Below are 13,967 nucleotides of genomic sequence, written 5' to 3'. Positions count from 1 at the left end.
GTTTTTGGTTAAACTCTTTCCAGAAGAAGCATTAACAAATGAGAAATAAAGTATTCAATAAATAATATTTCTCTATAGCCTCTCCTTTTAAATGTATTTTTTTTCACAAGCTAACAAGTCAAAAAAATAACAACTTGCTTCAATGAAAATCCAATCTTTCAACTATGAACAGTCCAAAGTTAACCAAAGAAAATATTAATCCAAGCTTAGCTTGCTACACAGTGATTTACTCTGATGCACCTGGGTCTAAACCAGATATTTGGCATCTCTTCTTAGATGCAAGTTCATCCAACTCTGAGGTCAGACTCTGAGCTGAGGAAATCCTCAGGACTGAATGAAGGTGCTCGTCAGTAAGACGACTCCTGTGTGGTGTTTTGTTTATCTTCATCAAAGAGAAGAGTTGTTCGCAGAGATACGTGCTGCCGAACATTGACAGCATTTGAGCACGGAGTTGGGGCAGTGTGTCGGGAAGGAACTGTGGGAACTGCGCAGCACTGACAGAGACATACTTTGACTTGAGTGTGTCATTACACTGGAGCTCAATCAGCTCCATTTGGAGTTGGTTGGAGCGCTTGTCACGTCAACTGCAAACGGATTGCTGAGTAGTTAAAATCTGCATTTCTGGGCTTCAAAGTCAGCAAGTCGTCGGGAAAACTCCGCACGAAGTACGCTTCGTTTTTCAGCAAACTCTGCACTGGGCAACACGGCAGGTGAGATCTGTTCTTTCAGAATTTGGCAGCACAGAAAATGAGCCATGTTTCCCTGCAGCATCTGAGTCTCCCACAAGCACAACTTGGTTCTAAAAGCCCTCACTGCACTGTACATGTCTGTAATGACGTGCCCTCGTCCCTGAAGCTGCAGGTTTAGCGCATCGAGATGGCTCACGATGTCACACAGGAATGCCAGCTCACATTGAAACTTTTTATCCCTGAGCTCTGTTGTGTCTTTGCCTTTGCTCTCCATAAACAGACATATTTCTTCAAGCAGCTCAAAGCATCTCTTCAGTACTTTTCCTCGGCTCAGCCATCGCACCTCTGTGTGATAGGGCACGCCTCTATATTCTGACCCTAACTCCTCCAGAAAGGACTTGAACTGGCGGTGATTTAAACCTTTGGCTCTTATGAAGTTAACTACTCGAGTTACAATATTCATAATATGCTCCATTTTCAAGGCTTTGCCACACAAGGCTTCCTCATGGATTACGCAGTGGTAAACTGTAAGCTCACCTGCATGATTCTCCTGCATCTTCTCCCGAATCCTGCCCACCAGTCCACTTTTCTGACCGCACATCACGGGCGCACCATCTGTCTTTAGTCCCACAAATTTATCCCAAGGCAGCATCATTTCATTGAGACATTTGGACACCTCCTCGAAGATTTCTTTTCCTGTGGTTGTGCCATGCATGGATTTTAATCCTAAAAGTTCCTCTGTAATGGAAAGTTTCGTGTCCACTGCACGGATGAATACTGATAGCTGGGCAGTATCTGATGTGAGTATGAGATAAAATCTTTCCCCTTCTCCTTCAGTTGTTCTTGTAGATTAGTAGCAAGCTCACAAGCACACGCAGCCAAGGTGTTTCTGCTCAGGCTTACATTTAAAAACGCTTGCTTTTTATCTGGGCAAATGATATCACAAACTTTGAGCAGGCACTTATTAGCAAACTCTCCCTCCGTCAAGGGCCTGGCTGATTTGGTGAACTGTGCGGCCACAATAAAACTAGCCTTTACAGCAGCCTCACTTTGGGATTCTGCTTTGGTGAACATAGTTTGCTGTAAAACCAGGCTTATTTTCATCTCCTCCACCTTCTGGAGCTTTTGCTTCTCATTCAGATCCTTATACTTGTCCTGGTGTTTCGTTTCATAGTGTCGTCGTATGTTATATTCTTTAACTACAGACACGCTGGCTCCACACACAAGACAAACAGGTTTGTCTTTTAAAATGATGAACATATAGTCTGCCTCCCACCTGTCTTGAAAGGTCCTGTTTTCTGTCTTTCGTTTGGCCATTTTTCGTAAGGGGTTTATTACATGTGAGTTGGGCGACAGGTCGCAGATGCTAATGAAAGTAAAGAGAGAAGGTGGGGGTGATTAGCGGGCTGACGGGCCGGCGCCAACGCATTTGCAAAGCATTCTGGGATTTGTAATATTAGCTGTGCATGCGCTATACTGGCGCGGCGGCCAGCGGGCCAGCTCTAATACATATTTGATATGATCTAGCAGGCCAAATATAATTATATCAATGGCCAAATTTGGCCCACAGGCCTGAGTTTGACATGTGTGCTCTAAAGTCACGGGCTAAAATATTTTCTTGATCTCCCCGTTGAGGACAGGGAAATACCCATTGATGGTGGTTGAAATAAATCCAGTTATTTTCATCCTGAAGAGAACTATAGAGTGGCCCGGTGATCATAGCCGTTAGCATTGCCTGAGATTGGGACTGGGGTTCAAATCCTGCATTGTCTGTAAGGAGTTTGTACGTTCTCCCTGTGTCTGTGTGAGTTTTCCTCGGGGGCTCCGGTTTCCTCCCACCCTTCAAAACATATCGGGCCGGTGTTGGTCAATTTGGTGTAATTGGGTGGCACAAATGTAGGCTGATGGTGCTTGTTACCGTGCTGTATGTCTAAATTTGTACACATGCATGAGAATCTTCAGTAGTTCTATAGGAAATGAGCAAGTGAATAGGACTGACGAGACTGGTCTGATCGTGGTTACCCTGACTCGATCAACTGACTCAATGACTATTTAGTATTCTTTGATCTCTCAGGCTTACATATCTGAACTTGGACAGTGCAAGCTTAAATGGGAAATTCAGACGTAATTATGTTCCAATTATATTCTCTCTTAGTGACGGTGCTTGTAGAAGAATGAAATACCAAAGTAACATTGACAAGTTATTGCAGTTCCTGATGTTTTGTTTTAAAGCAAGACAGTTGAATAACCTAAAGAAATACATCCTCCAATTAAATGTTAGTATTATCCTTTGTAAGAAATAGATTTCAAAACTACAAGTGTTCTTAAAACTAGGTCAAGGGCTTGATGGAGCAGAAGTTGAGGTTGGATGCTGAAAGTAAGACCGCAGAAGGGGATTACTTGATGAACCTATTTCATTTGCTTGACTGAGAAATTTAAGCTACATGACCTTATTTAGTTCTGCAGCAACTTTGGGTTCTGAGGTTAATGGCCTATTTTACCTGATCTGCAGATTATTACCTCCTTTCTAAATGATGAAGCTTTTCCAAGTGTCTAAAAATAAATAATTACAAAATAGGTATAAACAAATGAAGGTAACTTGTTATTACTGTGTTTGGGGAAAAAATGCATCTTCATAACGATAGAACAAGCAAATAATTATGGAATATTCTGTTTGATCAAAGAAAGACGTTCTTGAAAGCAGAGCATGTATCATGGCTGGTAAAAGTAGATTTAACAATGACTCACATCACATCAATGAGAAGAGGTACGATAGACAAAATAAACAATACAATGTGCATTTAGCTGGCAGATATCTTAAAAAAGAACAAAATTATACCTAGTATTATTAGATTCAACTAATAATAATTTACTTGAAATCTGTATAAGTATTAGTGAGCAAAGTACAAATTAATTAGAATCAGAATTTATTGTCATGAACAAGTCGTGAAATTCTGTGTTTTGCAGCAGCAAACATTAATGTTATAACCATCTTACAATATTACTGTCAAAAAAAAAGTGCACCAAAAGTAAGGCTGTATCTTTGGTTCATTTTGACTACTCAGGAATCTGATGGCAGCATGGAGGAAGCTGACCTTGTGCCATTGAATGTAGTAGCAGAGTGAAGAGGGTGTGGCCTGGGTGGTGGGGGTCTTTGAGGCTAGAGGCTGGTTTTTTTTTTAAAGACATATAGATGGAGATGTCCTTGATGGAGAGAAGTCTTTGATGTTTCAGGCTGAGTTATCAACCCTCTGGAATTTATTCTTGTCCTGAGAAATGGCTCCTCCATAGCAGGCAGTGATGCAACTAGCCAGAATGCTCTCCATGGTACACCTGTAGAAGTCTATGAAAGTCTTCAGTGACATACTGAACCATCTCAGACACCTCACAAAGTATAGCTGCTGGTGAGTCTTCTCTGTGATTGCTTCAACATGGAAGCTCCAGGACAGATTGCTCTGAGATGTTGACACACAGGATTTTGAATTCTTGACCCTCTTTGCTACTGAGCCTTCAATGAGGACTAGGTTGTGTTCCCCTGACTTCCTCCTGAAGTCTACAATCATTTCCTTGGTTGTGCTGACATTGAGGGAAAGTTTGTTGATTCACCATTCAATGGGCTGATCTATTCTCCCTCCTCTACACTTCCTCATTGCTACTAGTGATTCTGCTGACAAATGTCATCAGCAAATGTAGATAGCATTGGAATAATGCCTAGCCACACAGACATGGGTGTATAACAAGTAGATCAGTGGGCCAAGCACACATCCTTGTCATGAATAACAATCATGAAGCTTGCATACAAGTCATGAATGTTAACATATCTTCTCATTAAGTTAGGAACATGGATTTAACTGGAATATTGGCCCGTTAAGTGTGTAAGATCAAGCTGACTGTATGTGACTTTTGTATCATAGCTGATCCCACAATAAGGTTCTGAGTGCATATCCATTCCACGAAATCCCACAATGCTGCTTCGTCATGATCACATCTGTCCTTGTTCATCTGCTCCTCAAATGCTCATTCGTGCCTTTTCCATCTCTAGGCCAAGTCACACCAAACTATCCTTCATGTTCATGGGCACATAACACAGTGTAACACACTTAATAATATTGTATGTCGACAGGTGTGAGTTATTGTCAGTGATTGTACTTTTTTTAATTTTGTATCCAGTGATGTGCATGGAACTTGATTTCAATAGCAGTGTTAAAAGCCCAGAGGACTGCAAAACCTAGCAGCAATAGATATTCACCAAGACAAATGGTTACTTAAAGAAAAGTTGCTTTTAATTATCTTTAAACATGAAAACAGAATCACACTTTAATTTATCACTATTAGCTAACCTAACTTAACCCACTTCTAATTTTAAGCGTGCGTGTATGTAATGTGTGTTTAGGTTCAGAAAAGTTTTTTGGATTCACAGTCCAATCTCACTTCCCATTCCTCCAAGTTTACTGGTTGCAGGCAATTTGTATATTGTACACAATTTAACTTTTTTTTTTCAGAATAAAAAACCCTTCTATTCCTTCAATCCACAAAAAAACCCTCTCCTTAATAAAAAAAATTGAAGCTCCCCTTGCTAAATAGCCCCTAAATTAAGCAACCACTAAACCCCCCCTAAACAAAATACAGCTTACACAAAAATAAAAACAAAAGTTTATTTTTGAAAAAAAGTAGAGACTACAAAAGTAGTAACTCCCCGTTTAACAGGGTGTGGAAAGAAATAAAATCTCCCCTCACAGGTGGCGGATGACTTCCAAAAGCTTCAGTGATGTCCATCCCGCCCCCCCAACCGGACTTACGAAATTATAAGTCTAAATCTGTTCACAGCGCCAATGAATTCAATCCCAAGACTTGTTCTGGATCATCAATATCAATCAAACTCTTTGACATATTTGCCTTCCTGTTCCCATTTCCATTCTTCTTATCAGGTGTCTTCCTCTTAGGTGAAGGTTGCCTTTCAGTAGCCCTGTCAGGCAAAAAATTGACATAAATTAAAGCATCATGATCATTCTCAAATAAAACTGTGATTGGAAATGACCATAAAAAATCTTCAAAACTGCAGGGTATCGAAAAGAAAATGCATAACCCTTCCTCCAAAGCACCTCTTCAGCAGAATTGAATTCTTTACGCCTTTTAATAATTTCTTGATTTAAATCCAGGTAAAAGAAAACCTTATTTCCCTGTACCATCAATGGAGACTGATATCTACGTGCATTTTGGACTGTAACTCACAAAATAGTTTTCCTATCTTGATACCATAGACAACGAATCAAAACAGCTTGCGGAGGTTGGCCTGGATATGGTTTACTTCTCAAAGCTCTGTGTGCTCTATTTAATTCCAAACCTTCTGGAAAAAATATCCAAACTCAATGCTTCAGGGATCCATTTAAAAAAAAAATTATTGGATCCTTCTGGAATTCCCACTATTTTGAAATTATTCCGGTGGCTTTGGTTCTCCAAAGAGTCTATCTTCTTCAATAAGTCCTTCTTCTGAATTTCCCATCCAACAAAAGAATCTTCCACTTTTTCTATTTTTTCTTTATTACGTTCCATTTGTTCTCTACAGACTTGAAAGGCGCCTTCGATTTTCTTAAAATTGTCTTGAACTGTATCCACCATGTTCAAGCATCTATTACCATCAGCTTTAACAATAGAAATATATTTCTTAACAGAAGAGACTTCCTTACAAATATTATTCATTTTTTCAGTCAGATTCATAAATCCATGATCAATCTGAGTAGACATTTGTGTTGACATGTTACCCATTTGATGAGCTATAGATTCCAAAATTGTAAAAACAGCATCAAAAGTAGTTTCACAATAAATCTTTTTTGTGCTCCATCCAAATCGAGTCCAAGTTCTTTACTTCTTATATTACTTAGAAGAAAGATCTCTGGATTTTTTGGTATGTTGCTTTTTGTGATTTTATTTAATACATGGTTTAGATCTTCCCAAAACTTTTCCATTTTCTCACATGCCCAAATTGCATGCACTGTTGTTCCCATTTCCTTCTTACAACGAAAACATCTGTCTGACACTGTTGGGTCCCATTTATTTAACTTTTGGGGCGTGGTGTATAGCCTGTGTAACCAATTATATTGTATCATGCGTAACCTCGTGTTTTTCTCATAGTTCTGGAGCATAGCTTTTCCCATGTACCATTCTTAATCTTTATGTTTAGTTCTTGTTCCCAATTTTGTTTGGGTTTACAGATTGTTTCCTCATTCTCTTTCTCTTGTAGTTTGATGTACATGTTTGTTATAAATCTTTTAATTATCATTGTGTACGTAATCACATATTCAAAATTGCTTCCTTTTGGTAACCTCAGTCTGCTTCCCAATTTTGCCAAGAACATTAGGGTGACCAGTGTCTTGATGGGAGATTTAGTCACCACTGCATACCCCAGCTTCAGAGTGGCAGAGTGGTGGTCTTGCTGCTCATGGGACTGGCGACCAGAAAAACTTTACAGAAAGCCATTACTCTCATGGACGGATTAGAGTACATGGAGATGAGAGTACCCACTCAAATTTGCAGGGCTGAAACAAAGCTTAGCAACACCACACTGCCAGTGATTTACAGAGATATTTATGCTCTCTGGAAAGAGCATTGCGAGGAAACCCTATGGGGGTGGACCTTCCAATGCACCATCCACTCTGACCCAGACCAGCCTCCCCTTTGCTTCTCCTCAACCAGAGGTGGCCCCTGACTCATCTGTCATGTTACCATATTAACCAACTTACGATACGTGACTGAATTCTCCAGAATCCCCTGCTTCCCTTTCATCCCTGCACCCCTGCTTTCATCAACCCCCACCCCACCCCTGCAACCAACAGGCAGAGACCTCCCTTCGAGCTGCTCCTTTTCTAGCCTACGCTGATTGCTGCTGTGAGAGCCTACAAATCTACACGCAGTATAACCACCCCATTCTGCAAGACCTGCATCACTTCTCTGGCCCAGTCAGCTGAGTGTCTTCCACCTACACTGACCCCACTCGACAACAGCTGCAGGAATTGCTTGTATGGGCTCTTTAATCAAAATGTTTTGGTAATGATGACGTACCTCCACTTAACCACCTCATTGCCAATAATCCTTGCTGGACAGTGCTTTGGGAACAGGACTCTTTTTCCCCTCCATGCAAACAGTACTGACTCTCCCAATGGGTCCACACATGGAGCAAGCCTTGGCAATGTGGTGCACCTAGTTCAGTCAGCACTGGTACAAGCAATCAATGGAAATGCGAACAGGAACAGCATCTTGGCATGAGACTGCCAACAATTTACAGCCCTCCTAATGGGGGGTGGGGAGGGGTGCTCTTATGAAAATACCGATATGCCCTAGATGCGCACCTGCCGGGCTGACCCCTGGTTTCCCATGAGGCGCACATCGGCGGACATTTGGGATATGTGCCTCTGAACAATGAGGAGCACCTGGATGAAGGGCCACCGTGGTGGAATCACTGGCCAAAGAAAGAGCTGTGCTACTTTGGATTAAAGGAAAGTCTGATGACCTTGCACTACCTGCTTGCAAATGAAGGCGGTGCTGTTGTTGATGAGACGCACTGCACATACATCTCGGGTAAGTAGGTCAGACCGCATATGAGAGTCAGTGACTGATTTTTTTAAAAAGCACATGCATAACAGAAAGGGGGCCAGATCCCGCAGCATAACACTCATTGGGGAGAACAATGACCCTTTCGGTTTGTGGAGAGTTGGTAGGCTGTTGTCAACTTTCTGAATCAATACCTTCACCCTTCTGTTGTACCTAGCCATTTATTCACCAGGCACTTGCATTGTAATAATGTATTAATTTCTTTTTTTGTAATAATATTTTTACTTGTTTTTTAATGATTTTGGAGTGGTGACACTATCAAGAGGTGGAATGTAATGTGGGTTATGGAAGGTCATGTGACTTTTCTGTCTGGAACCTGGTAGGAGTGTGGAATGTGCATGGTCCTGCAACCTCCATCTGGAACTTGGTGGGAATACGGATTGTGGAGGGCCACTCTCTACCTGGAATCTAGTCAGAAGTTGCATCACCTGCCATCAAGGTTAGACTCTGCCCACCTGACCATTAGCCAATTTAATCACCTAGTAATTACCTGGGCTAGACCTTACAGCTTGTTGTTTTATAAAGTTCACTGCATGCAGTAGTTCTTCCTCATTTCATCTTTGGTCATGAGACAAATGCTGCTCCTCTCCAGGTCATGAACTGTGGACTACGCTGGCAAAGTCACTATAGAGTGTGCACTACACATGGATCTGGGCTGTTAGAGAGCATTGGAGCTGTGCCCATGTTAGACAAGGAACAGCAGGTAGTGTTTTGTAATCCTTACTTGATGAAAGTCTGTACACAATTTCTAGTATCAGTAGTATTTTGTCAAATGTGACTGGGTTGTACTGTGCTAATAAGTCTGTACACAATTGCTAGTATTGGTAGTGTTAAGTCCAATGTGACTGATTATACTGTGTTTTGTGATTAAGAGAACATCTGTGTGTTATCCCTGTGGCGATTCCCGTGGGTCTTTGTTTTATAAAGATCTTTCCTGTGTTCAGAGTCCTTGCTCTTGGAACCCACTGAACCTTTCCCTTCCCACACAATATCCTTCTCCTCTCTGAAAGCCACATGGGCCTACCTGGACTGCCTGCTAAAATCTCAGTATATGGGCTTGTTCCCCTTTTGACAATCCCTGATCAGGTTGTGAGCCATTGGCAATGCTGGAGAACAAATTGTAAGATATTGCCTATAAAGGGTGGGGGCTATTTGTGGCGTGCACCCTATAAGAGACTGTCATTCCTCACCCATTGTAAATTGTAGCTAAACTTGTATATTTTTGCTTAATTAGTGTGCTGTGTCTGCAGTGAAACACAGAAGTCTGCAGACACAATAATTGTAGTAAAAACACACCAAAATGCTGGAGGAACTCAACCAGTCTTTTCAACGTCCATCGGAAATTGAAACCAAATTCTCAATTTAAAAGACATTTTGGATGCCATAGATTTCTGCTAGTCAGTCCCCTTTTAGTTAATTTAATATCCTAAGTCCTGCTGTTGCCAATAAATCAGCCCTAAGATGGCTACGGTTGGACTTTTTGTAACATCGAAATGGAATTGTGACAGGGCTCATTTGTGTTCACTGCTTGTTCTTTGAAATCTATTGTTTGTAGCGCTGTTGTTCATTTGAAATTGAGAAATCCCATTGCTGTGATTGGGAGGAACAGATTAGGGTTTAAATAAGTAATGTTCTAAATCGGATAGTCTATGTAAAAAGATGGCTCTGCTTGTGTATTCCAGTTGCCTGTCATCCAATTTATTCTTAATCGTATGTTCAGCGATTTGAATCAATATGCATTGTGCTAAATGAGCTTGTATAAATAATATACTACTATCACTTTTTAACCTTCGGTGCAAGATTTTGGTTTTCATGAATGGTCAGATTTAGGTATGCAATCATTTAAATATCATTTTATGGACCAAAATTTGGCTTTTGAACAATTATTTTCTAAATTCAAACTATATAAATGTCATTTTTTAGATATTTATGGATTAGGAGTTTTTTTTTAATTCATTGGTATTGAGACTAGAATTAAATATGATAGAGAAGATTTATAATTTTAAACCGAATCATAAAAAAGTTGATATCAGTTCTTTGAGTCATTATTTTTATCTTGTGATAATTCCTGGACAAATCTAAGAAATTATGGGAGCAAGATTTTCAACAATTATTTTCTGATGCTACATGGGATTCTACTTTGAAATTGGTAAATTCATCTTCAATATGTTCCCAACACTCATTTTTACAATTTAAAGTAATACATTGAGCTTGCTTCTCCCACATTCAATTGGTTAAATTCTATTTTATTTTTTTTTCTTCAAAAAATGTGACAGATGTAAGACTTGAAGGTTGAATGTTTCATAAATTTTGGACATGTCCTTTTCCATTTATTGGGAAACTTTTTTTGTACCTTCTCTTTAGTTCTTAATATTAATTTGACTCTAATCTTTTTCTTGACCTGTTTGAAAAAAGTAAGCCTACTGACTTGAATCTTATCTGGGCTATAATTCCTTTGCTTGCCTTATCGCTAGAAGAGCTATATTAATGAGATGGAAAAATACTGTCCCTCCTACTTGCATTCAGTGGTTATCAGATGTGATGACATGCCTGACTTTGGAAAATATTAAATGTTCTACTACTGAAATTAATTTTAACTTTGTAAGTTTATGGGGTTGTTTTCTTAATTATTTTCATAATTCCTAAGATTATTTAGACCCTGTTTTGTGGTTTAGTTGTTTTCTCTTTTACAGTAAGTGGAACACATGCTCAACCAATAACTTCACAAGGGAGGGGTTAGATTATTAGTATAAATTTTACATGTTGTCTTTTCTTTTTCAATGTATCATAGATTATTTGTAGCCATAAGTAATAGATCTATTCAGATGGATACTTATTGTTATTACTAATGTACGATTTACTTATAAAACTCAATAAAAATATAGAAAAAGAAAAGGAGGCGAAGATGTATTGTGGACATTTTGGGCCTGAGCCCTTCAAGGAATAAGCAAAAGCAAGAAAATCTCAGAATACAGATGATGCTGCCTGCGGGAGAAATCCAGACCAACATTTTTAAGTTTAAATTTTATTTCAAATTTATTTCAAATTTTTAAATTATTTTAAATTTTGACATACAGCATTTCGGTCTATGGCACCCATTTTACACCCAATTAACCTAAAACCTCCTGGTACATTTTGAATGGTAGGAGGAAACCCACACAGACATAGGGATAATGTACAAACTCCTTACAGACAGTGCAGGGTTTGAACTCCAGTCCTGATCACTGGTGCTGTAAAGAAGTTGTGCTAACCATTACAGACTTGTTGGGGGAGGGGTGGCAGGTACTGTTTGTTTTGACCCTTACTGTACTATCTGATGTGAATGATTTAAATGTTACTGATCTGCATGTGCAAGTCTCTTGCATATTCCCCCCCGCCCCCACATGTGAATGATCTTTACTGTTTGATACTAATGTGTCCAAGATTGTCAATCTTTGAACTCTTTAAACTTGTTCCCTCATCACATTTGTTCAATACTCTGTGGAAACAGTTCCTCTGTCTTTTTAAAAAAAAATGTCTTTAAAAAAAACAGTCTCTATCCTCAAAGGCCCCACCACCACCCAGGCCATGCCCTCTTCACTCTGCTACCATTGGGGGGAAAAGATACAGGAGCCTAAAGACACCAAGGGCGGATCCACAAGCATTCCCACCCCCCATACGAACATGGCCATTACTCGCCAGACCCGCCTCCACCCCCTCTGGCATCAATAGCATCTAGCTTGACACCTGCTAGAGATTCTCCACCTGCCTCAGGCCTCATCACTAGTGTGTGTCAAGCATTACAATCGGCTAATGATGCTTGATGCAATAAAAGCAGTGCTCTCAGCACCTACACCAGAGGGGCAGATGATGGTAACAATCCCCACCCTCTGTGCGAGTTTAAGCTTTGCACCCCTCTAACATTTGTTCTGCCACCGATATTGTAAAGATGAGCACTCAATGGCACAAGGACAGCTTCTTCCCTGCTGCCATCAGATTTCCGAATAATCAATGAACCAAAGACCCTGCCTTACTTTTTGTGTACTCTTCTTTTAATCTTTTATAGTCATATTGTAAGATGGTTATAATATCAATGTTTGCGCTTTGGTGCTGCTGCAGACTACCACGTTTCATGACAAATTCTGATTCTGAAATAATTTCTAATGATCTCTAAATATCTAATGATGTAAGAGCTCATTTCAGTCCTGTATTTAGATGGTGAGTTAGTCTTAAAGCAGGCTAATGTGCAGTTGATAGTTTGGTTGAGGTTGGAAAACCCAGACTGGTGGGTTTCCTGACCTTTAGCCTTCAATACATTTCTGGGGGTTTCTCATCCCTAGTCAAATTGGTCAATTCTACCCTCACATACTTATTTGATAATTTAACACAAAAGTTCCATAATATTGAGGCTTGTCGTGCTAATGCATTTAGGAGCAAATTATGCTTTGGAAAAGACAAGAAATGAAAAGAGAATAAAAAAGAACTATGGGTTTGTGTGCAGAATGTTATTGCATTCTGAAGCTGGTTTGAAATTGCTGACGTCTGAATTTAAATCCAGCAAGCTCTGACCCACTTCAGAAGACTGTTGATACAATGATGTTTTGCATAATGACACAATTTTTTTGCTTAGTATTTGGAATGAATTCACGAGCATAGTTGTGCAGGGGTGAGGAATGAATTCATGAGCATAGTTGTGCAGGGGTGAGGAATGAATTCATGAGCATAGTTGTGCAGGGGTGAGGAATGAATTCATGAGCATAGTTGTGCAGGGGTGAGGAATGAATTCATGAGCATAGTTGTGCAGGGGTGAGGAATGAATTCATGAGCATAGTTGTGCAGGGGTGAGGAATGAATTCATGAGCATAGTTGTGCAGGGGTGAGGAATGAATTCATGAGCATAGTTGTGCAGGGGTGAGGAATGAATTCATGAGCATAGTTGTGCAGGGGTGAGGAATGAATTCATGAGCATAGTTGTGCAGGGGTGAGGAATGAATTCATGAGCATAGTTGTGCAGGGGTGAGGAATGAATTCATGAGCATAGTTGTGCAGGGGTGAGGAATGAATTCATGAGCATAGTTGTGCAGGGGTGAGGAATGAATTCATGAGCATAGTTGTGCAGGGGTGAGGAATGAATTCATGAGCATAGTTGTGCAGGGGTGAGGAATGAATTCATGAGCATAGTTGTGCAGGGGTGAGGAATGAATTCATGAGCATAGTTGTGCAGGGGTGAGTTCTGCGACCTCAAAGCTCAGTGACCTGGGTTTGCTCCCGACCTCAGATGCTCACTGGGTGGAATTATTGAATTTTTCCCATGACTGCATGAATTTTTGATTGGAGCTCTGCATGCCACTATTTTCCTCACAACCCAAATATGTGAATTACTCATCATAAGTTGCCCATTTAGTGGAGTTAAGCAATAAACAAAATGAAAGTGGAGTTAATGGACATGAGATAAAATAAGTTGCAGGACTTGGGGAAATAAGGTAAGAAGAAGAATGAGACCGATGAGATTGTTCTGTTAGGAATTGGCTTAGACTATGTGTTGTAGTAAAAAAGAGAGTTGAGGAAGATCAGTCAGAATATATAACAAAGATCAATAGATGTTTGGGCAGTAAAGGAATAATGGGATACGGGATGAGATGAGTGGATTTGATGTAAAGGTTGAACTGTACTTTTACTAAAGGACAGAGG

At 40.1% G+C, this 13,967-nt stretch overlaps 1 pseudogene; it reads right to left on the bottom strand.

Annotated features, from left to right (window-relative positions):
- Positions 1–226: 226 nt before the first annotated feature.
- Positions 227–2,006, bottom strand: LOC138740041 (general transcription factor II-I repeat domain-containing protein 2A-like; annotated as a pseudogene).
- Positions 2,007–13,967: the final 11,961 nt, after the last annotated feature.

The sequence above is a fragment of the Narcine bancroftii genome, chromosome 7 (assembly GCF_036971445.1).
Source record: "Narcine bancroftii isolate sNarBan1 chromosome 7, sNarBan1.hap1, whole genome shotgun sequence".
NCBI classification, from domain to species: Eukaryota; Metazoa; Chordata; class Chondrichthyes; order Torpediniformes; family Narcinidae; genus Narcine; species Narcine bancroftii.
The sequence above is the reverse complement of the archived record's forward strand: the minus strand, read 5'-3'. Positions and strand labels throughout refer to the sequence as shown.